Raw genomic sequence first — 8,743 nt, forward strand, 5'->3', positions numbered from 1 at the left:
ATCTCGTTCGTTAAGGAATTATAGAGATTTAATTAGAAATATGTGTGTATGAACATATTATTTGATATCGAATTATTCGAATCTTAAATTGAGGATTAAACGTTCAAAATATACATACAAATTTAATTGTAAAATTATTACGAACTTCTATTTGAAATTATAAAAGAAATACACTTTAAAATCAATTAAAAGAAGTAAGAATAATATTTTGAATTATTTAGGCCATTCGATTTTGCTGCAGCACGGATCTTAAAGCAGTCCCATTTAATACCCAACTCTCTCCCTTCTCTCTTTCTCTTCTCTCCCTCCCTACCCGTGAGACCCCTGCTCCCTTCCTCTCTTCTACGCCAACCCACCCCCCTCTCCGCCCCCTCCCCTCTCCCGTCGCCGGCGAAGCCCACAAACCGGCCACCCCACTCTCTCCTCTCTCCCTGCCGTGAGCTCCACCACCACCCGCCTCTCTCTCTCGTTTTCTGCCTCCCCCGCCCTCCGTGCCACCACCTCCTCTCTCGCTGACCCGAGCCACCACCACGAAAACCTTCCTCCCTTCTCTCTCTAACCCGTGGACCTCTCTCCCGGCTGATTTCTCTCTCTTTTTCACTTTTTGCCTCTGATTTTGAGGGAACCCGAAAACCCTAGAAATTGGGGGTTGTCACTGTGGCTTGCGGGTGCTAATCGGGTGTCTCTTGGTGCTGATATGGTGTTTGGAGATGCTAAATCTGTGGTGGTTGATTCAATTTTGGTGGCCACAAGGCGAGGCGAAACCCTCGGAAATTGCCGCTTTCTTTCGACCTTCTCTCTTTCGGGTAAATTCTGAAATTAACTTCTAAGTTCTTGATTTGGGCCTTAATGAGTCGATTAAAGACCGTAGCACTTGAATTGACTAATTGTCGAGTTCGGATTGTTGATTTTTCCGACTCGGTCAAATTTAATTGATATCGTAGCATAATTGTAGGAAGTGATTTGTTAAGCATAACCGTAGGATGTGAATTTGCTAATTTTCGGGTGCGGGTTGTTGATTTTCCCGACCCGATAGAATTGATGATAGTTTGTGTGACTTGTATCGGTCGATTTATTTAGAGACCGTAGGAGTGGAATTGATTAATTATTGAAGTACGGGTTGTTGATGTTCTCAACTCGATCGAATTGCCCAATTCCTCTTTAGATGACTTTGTTGTGATATTGGTAATGCATAAGGAAAATAAAAGAGGGAGGGGCTTGACAATTATTGATAATATTAAGGGGTGTATTGTAAAAGCCCTTGAAATGTATAAATAACTTAAGTATACGGACCTCTATGCAAATCTGAAAATTTTGAGTTATAATTCGGCCTTAAGAAATGCATTTTTGAATCGGGCCATTAAAGCGTTGAAATTGGCTTTGAATTGTTAAAATGGAATTTCCATAGGTTAACGTATGTTCAATATATAAGTACAAACATAATAAGTAAGGCAATCATATACCTTAGATTAAGATATAAATAACGAAACTCGTCTAAGGATAATTAATTGGTTATTTGCACGTGTGCGTCTATAGGCATTATTTAAACCGGTTATAAGCTATGTATTATGTATCTCCACACTATGTACTCAAAGGCATATGGTATGTATTAAGATTTCCTAATGAATTGTATAAAAATATCAAATGTTTTATAACAAGTTATTAAATATAGTTCTTATCATATAACATAATGCAAAATGTACAATATACAAGCTAACCTATAATTAAGCAACTAGCCATTTAAGTAAACAAGTGATGCATCATAGATTAATAAGCTAGATTGGCACTTCTAACTTCGCAGCGAGATAAAAATTAGAATTTTAAGATCATGTGAATCATTACATAAGTATATCACTATATGAATTGTGTTAAGTAGTATCAACACACTCGGCTCGTGAGCACTTGAATCTTTTTATCAACTAAAATATGAAACCTTAAAATCACTTGACGCATATGACACCTTAATTATATTTTGATTAAAGTTCTAAGACTGCCTAAAATTATTATGTTAAATAAGATTATATGCTAATATATTCGAATGACTAATATAGCTTAACAAATTAGTTGAGACAATACTTGCCGAATAATATACGTACATCTACAATAACACTAAATTTTTATCTAAAAATTTAGAACTAAGGAATTAGCTTAATAATTAGTAACTGAGTAAAGTAGGCGTTTTTATAAATTAAATGTGTATATACAACTACCATAATATTAAGGACATAAATATTCGTTAATAAATATGATTGCTATATCTATTCTTAAATTTGTAATGTAATTTACCTTACTTACTTATTTGTAAATATATAACTATCTAGGTCATTAAGAAATTTAATTAAAATTAGGATAAACCGTCATGGTAATTATATTGATAAAATGTAACTTTTAAATAATGAATGAAACAAACCAAATTAAAACACCCAACACATTAAATTAAAATAAAAGTTTCATAAAAAGTTTTTAAAGTTAAAATAGTTCTTTTAAACATTTTTGTTCGAACTTGTACAAAAATTCGTTGCTAATTAATAAAGGACAATTAATTAGCAACGAAAAATAGTTGTTATGGACTTAGATTCGAAACGGCTAAGTAAACGTAGAGATTCAATTAGTTATAAAAATAACGAATTACGCGACTTAGCAATAAATTAATTTGAAACACGTAAACCAATTAAGGGTTTCGTTTTTAATTTTATAAAACGAATTATACAACTAAAATATAAATTAGACCTAATTGTTAGAATAAATAATTTCAAACTTGAATCGAAATCGTGAATTTTATTATGGCTTATTTTATTTAATTAATTGTATTTTTAACTGAGGCATGTGAAATTAGTTTAAAAGGGTACGTTTCTAAAACTTTAATTAAACTAAAGTTTTGAATAACCAAATGCAACCGTATATAATAAAATACGTAACTAATACGAATTGATATAATAACTATTAAATTAACATATTTTATCGTAATATTACAATTAGGAATTTAAATTATAATTTAGGTTTCGAATATCGAATTCGAACGACAGGATTAATTATAGTGAATTAAAATAAATCAAAGAGAGTAGATAGTAGAATATATTAACTAAGTATAGCACATTTAAAAAATTACGGGAGTTCGTTAGAATATAAATTTGACTAGGATTAAATTAGATTAAACTAGACCAAAGTGAATGATCAATAGTTGACAAACCTGTAAATTAAGATTAATGCTACGCTCGATGACATGAAATTAATTAATTAATATATGCCTAATCGGATCAGTCCGACTGACTGAACCGATAAATTTTATAAAATCGAAGTAATCGAGAAATCGACTTGTACATTAATTGGGACGAGGGTTAGAATAAAATTAGCATAGATTTTAATTAGTTTAAATTACGTGATCACAGATCAGTCAACTCCGTGCGAGTCCGACCCGTGGGCCGATCCGACTGACCCGCAGTTCGGAGCATACGCGGAGCACGCCGATTATTAGCGACAGAGACTCCAGCCCTACAGGTGTGGGATATCTGAATTATTTTCTTTCGTGGGCGTACTCTTACCAGTCGATCCATCTGACCTGACATCTGCACTTTATTTTTAAGTAGTTGCACTGAAACTGTAGAGCATGTTTATTCCTTTCTGCACTGTAGGTAGAATTGCATAAACCCTGAAAAATCCGAATTTACTGTATTTTAAGAGTAGAGTAATTAAATAATATTAAATATATACCTTATTAGAATATTAGGTTATTAGTTGTCTTCTTCTCGTAGAAGACTATATTATTATATTACGTGCATATGCATGCATTGGTGAGAGCTGAGCAGAGCCGAGTGACTTCGTTCCGTCTTGGTGTCACTTGGCATGGGACGGCCCGACAGCCGCTGAGCCGAGCGTCACTTGACTCTCGGATGGCTTTAGGAATATATTATATGTATAAACTTGGATTATATATCCTTTTCGATCATTTTACTATTTGACGTGAGCAGTTCCGATCTCGAGTTCTGTGGCACGATACGATTCGGGAATTTATTTCCTTCCCTACATTAGGAGCTACTTTGCCTAGAACGGAAGTTCCCAAGGCTAGTGCAAGCCTTGAGGAATGATGTGCAAGTGCATAAGGTCGACGAGCCTTAATGCACGGGGTCGACGAGCCCCTGATCCTATTGGTCTGGCCGGACGGTAGAGTTCTCTCCTGCTCATGAGGGAAGAGATTAACTTTTTACGACATGCATTGTATGATTTCTCCTATTGGATATGTTTGGGTGATGAATCGTTAGGCGAGATGACACATTGGATTTGATATAACCATCGGCTAGTGTGCTACTATCTTGTGGAGCAATGCTCGATGTCAGTAGGCATCGTGTATCATTGCACTCTGATCACAGTCCTTGGATTATATTGTTTGGATCTTTTGATCCTATTGGCACGGCACGGGGTGATTACTTTATCCATATTATTATTATTATTATTATATTTGGGCACACAGTGCGAGGTGTACTGGATTCCGACTTGATTTCTATCCGATATTATACTTTGATTTTACTTTGGGTTTATTTTGCATGTTGGCATAATAGAATAATCGCATCATGGCATCCCTGAAAATTATTATAAAATCTATTAGATATTGTTATAGGTTCACACATGTGCATATTTTCAATTGCGTTTGTTTTATAAATAATAAAAGTGCTTTGACCGTAGAGGATCCCTGAGGGGATAATTCTGGGTCACATACTGGGCGATTCGTCGCTCACCCACAAGTTGTTTCGTGGGTTTTAGGTACAGGTTCTGGCGGTCCGCAGTTGGAGATGTCAGGAGCTGTCCCCGAGGGCCACACCACTTGACCTAGTTAGGGTTAGGCTTTTGATTAGGTTTACGAGTCCCGTATTTCCTGTGTTATATATACGGGCTCGATAGATCATGTATCCCCTTCTATAGATGGTGTTATTTGGATCCGAGGTGGATCGAATTATATGTCATGTATGTGTATGTTTATTTATTTGCTATGTGACTGATGCTTGACATTTATATTATTTTGCTTCCGCTGCTGTTGATTTATTATTTATGATTAGCCTTGCGTGCTTAATGACTAATTAAGCACGAGGCGAGGTTGATCACACCTAAATCCAGAATTCCTGGTTTGGGGTGTGACAAGATATGTCATATGATGAGGTATAAATTAATGTTCTTGAACTTATGACTACACACTTTCAGCATAGCATTTTTCTAATGGTGATAAAATTACAAATTAAAATTATAATGGGTAGGGAATTCTTATTTTATATTTTTTCGGACTCGATTTGCATCAGATTGTAAAACAAAAATTGTTTTAAGGGACAAACTGTCAATGTACATGCTTACTCTTTCTTTTAAGAGAAACCCTAATACTGACAAAATACAATTTATATCTATATGTGCATGGTTAATTCTTATGTGTGGAAAATGAAAACAGGAAGCTCGCTAAGCACATCACAAATAAACTAACAAATAACCCCAGTGTGAATTGGTATTCAACGTAAATTTGTTTTCATTATGGAGCACAAACCTTCACGCTTGCAGTATGAATCAAATTTCCTAGTCAATTCCTGGTGGTAATTTTGTATCTTTTGAGTAACCACCTGTTCTGACTTGTCGTTGAGGATTAAAGAGTACCTGAATTTAAGGAAGCCGTAAGAGAGGGTATCGCAAAGTTAGCTTAGCATCTCAAAATTTAGCCAAGAAATAAAGGTAGAAATGCATAATTAAGAAATAATTATTTTTTTATCTTTGCATTTAGAAAGCCATGGATTGAACTATTTATGAAACATATTTAGATAACAAATGGATGAAATAATATCAAAACACTACTGCATAGTACAAGTTGAAGTACTACAAGAGTGTTTTCAAACTCACCAAGCTCTTTGGTGAGCTTAACTTCAAAACATACCTTATTAACTTCAAACAACGATTCCGAATCATTGAAACTGCTCTAATTCACAAGTGATGGGTTACAGATAAAGTTTATAAATTTTCAAATTTAGTTAGTATAAAGTGAAACGGTTAAATATCGAGAAAAAGATGAACATATTAAACTAAACATATAAACTTTTCTTTTTGTACCGTTTGACTTTATACTAAATAAATTAAAAAAATAGAAGTTTGACATGTAAATACATAACTCATGAAGTAGAGATTGGGTTCAACAGTTTGGAATTGTAATTCCAGTAGGTTTTAATAATTGGCGTGCTTAATAACACCTCACTTCAACTCATACAAGTTGATTTTATGAATTAATGTACCAGAAAATTCACTCTGTACACAACTTACCCACTGTAGAATTCGCTGACTCTAAAACCACAGTGGATTACAGCAGCAACCATCCAAAGTATAATACCATCAATATCGATTTCAGAGATAATGTTGACCCATGTGTGAAATCCCTTGAGTTCCATGATCATGTGCACAACACGAAGAACAATGTTTACAGTGTTCTTCATATCAATCTGAAGTTTCGAGGCTCTTTCGTCCTCGAGGGTGCCGATGAGTTTTTTCAGACTCACCAATGACTTGACCATATCGTTACTTTTTGTTTCCTCATTCATGGTTACCAGGACATCTCCGTAACGTACTGCAAAGGCTGCGAGCACTAGAACTACCTTTTCATCTGGTGAATAGATGGAAAGTAAATTCAGCAGTGAATCTGCCCTTTCTTTGGCATTACCTTTTTCTTTGCAATCACACCATATCTGCATCCAATCATTTTTTCCTCGGTAAGAAGTACAAACTAAGGAAAAGAGTAATAATAATATCGATGATAGGCATGTTCAATAACCATGAAAAAAATAATGATAGTAATCAAATTTTTTTAAACAATGTTAATAAGCACCTCGTAAGAAATGTTGTGGATGAGTTGGCTCGAAACAGAAATCATTGTAGTTGTTTTATTTTCATAGCAACCTGTGAATGCTTCCTGTCCTGATTCGCCTTCTAACTTAATCTAAAAGGAAAAAAAAAACTATTATTATTAGCATAAGGCAAAAAAGGAAAACAGTTCTTATTTTGTAAACCTCATTCGCTGAGGAGCCCAGTTGCTAAATGTTCAAGTAATTGATATGTGATGGGTGTTCTTAGCAAAACCATATATATTATAAAAGACAAGTTGAACGACTATTTCTTCACCTTGAAAGAAGTATTTCATTCAACCTAGCTAGTTAGTTGATATTTAGAGATAATAGCAAGGTTCCGAAAATCAGAATCAGAATCAGAATTGATTAGTCAACTGTGGAATCGGAATTGAAAAAATTAGTCTGAATCAGCCAAGTCAACTCGGAAACTCGAATTTTACAAAGAAATATTTTGTATTAAAAAATAGAAAAAAAATTATGTTATGGTCACTCCTTATAATAAAATATTACACTAATAATATGAAATATGGTAGTCTCTACCAAGTTTATAAATATATATATGTAAAATATGAACATTTAAAATCAAAAATCAAAAGCCTACTATATTCCTACTTAATGGAGTGCTTACCGAATGGGATCTTTTATTTGAAAAGCTTACTATATGTTGTATCCTGGCCTCATACAGAAAAAAAAAAAAAATCAAAATAAATCCACCCGTCCAGCACGAGCGAGCCACATGTGAACTCCAGCTACTTGTGTCAAGATTTGTTGTGACGTGCTTCCTAACTAAACTTAAAACAAGTTATTATTACACTTTGTATCACTTGCTACACAGTTTTACGCATACATTACATTACAGAAAATTCTGTCATCACCCTTTATTTCTTCTTCCCAGTTGTTTCTTCTCCGGCCCAGCGTTCTTTTTGCTACTCAAAAAGAATTCGACCGATTGATTGAAATGTGAGAAGCAAAAACAATTCTTGATACTCAAAAAGAATTCGACCGATTGATTGATCGAGCAAAACACAGAACGGAATCAGACGATTCTTGATCGGAACCATGGATAATATTCCAATTTATTAGTTGTAAATTGAGAAAAGTATAATTAGTCATTCTACTTAGTTGATGTTTAAAAATAATTCCCTGTACTGTAAATGTAAAAATATGAATATTTTTTTCCAACCAATTTATAAATATATTAAATTATCCTTCAATAACTAAATTATTGTCAAAATATAACTATATATATATGAATCCACAATTAATATTTGTACTTAAATCTACATTAGACTCACTGTAGCTATATTTTAAATTAATCGTTAATAGGCAATAGCAATTCTATATTAAAACATAGGGCAGCAATAGTAATGCATAATATTTATTGATTTTCCTAAATTAAATTTCGTGGTATTATATAAAATTTAATGAGTGAGTCTATGGTACTACGCATATTACGATTTGTTACCGTGCTACGACTCTATATTCGAGTTTTCAAATCCTAACGGTCAATCCGAACCGTTCATCTTGTTCTCCATATTAATATGTGTTTGGAGACCAAATTTTACATTTTTTGAAATTTTTTTACTATTTTTTTAGATTTATTGAAAATCACTATTTTTGGATGGTCCAGAATTTCCAGATCAAGTGATTTTCTAAATATCTAAAAAAATAGTAAAAAGTTTTCAAAAAATGTAAAATTTGGTCTCCAAACACATATTAATTATTATGGAGAACAAGATGAATGGTTCGGATCGACCGTTAAGATTTGAAAACTCGAATATAGAGCCGTAGCACAGTAACAACCCGTGATATGCATAGTACCATAGACTCACTCAAATTTAATTTAGATTCATACATTGAATTGTAAATAAGTTTCACCT

At 33.6% G+C, this 8,743-nt stretch overlaps 1 long non-coding RNA gene across 1 annotated transcript; it reads left to right on the forward strand.

The window, feature by feature from the left end:
• Positions 1–290: 290 nt before the first annotated feature.
• On the forward strand, positions 291–5,027 carry LOC144546072 (uncharacterized). The gene is made up of 3 exons (XR_013508705.1): positions 291–806; positions 3,390–3,498; positions 4,759–5,027. It is a non-coding gene; the product is annotated as an uncharacterized LOC144546072 (long non-coding RNA).
• Positions 5,028–8,743: the final 3,716 nt, after the last annotated feature.

The sequence above is a fragment of the Carex rostrata genome, chromosome 29, assembly GCF_964058835.1.
Source record: "Carex rostrata chromosome 29, lpCarRost1.2, whole genome shotgun sequence".
NCBI lineage: Eukaryota > Viridiplantae > Streptophyta > Magnoliopsida > Poales > Cyperaceae > Carex > Carex rostrata.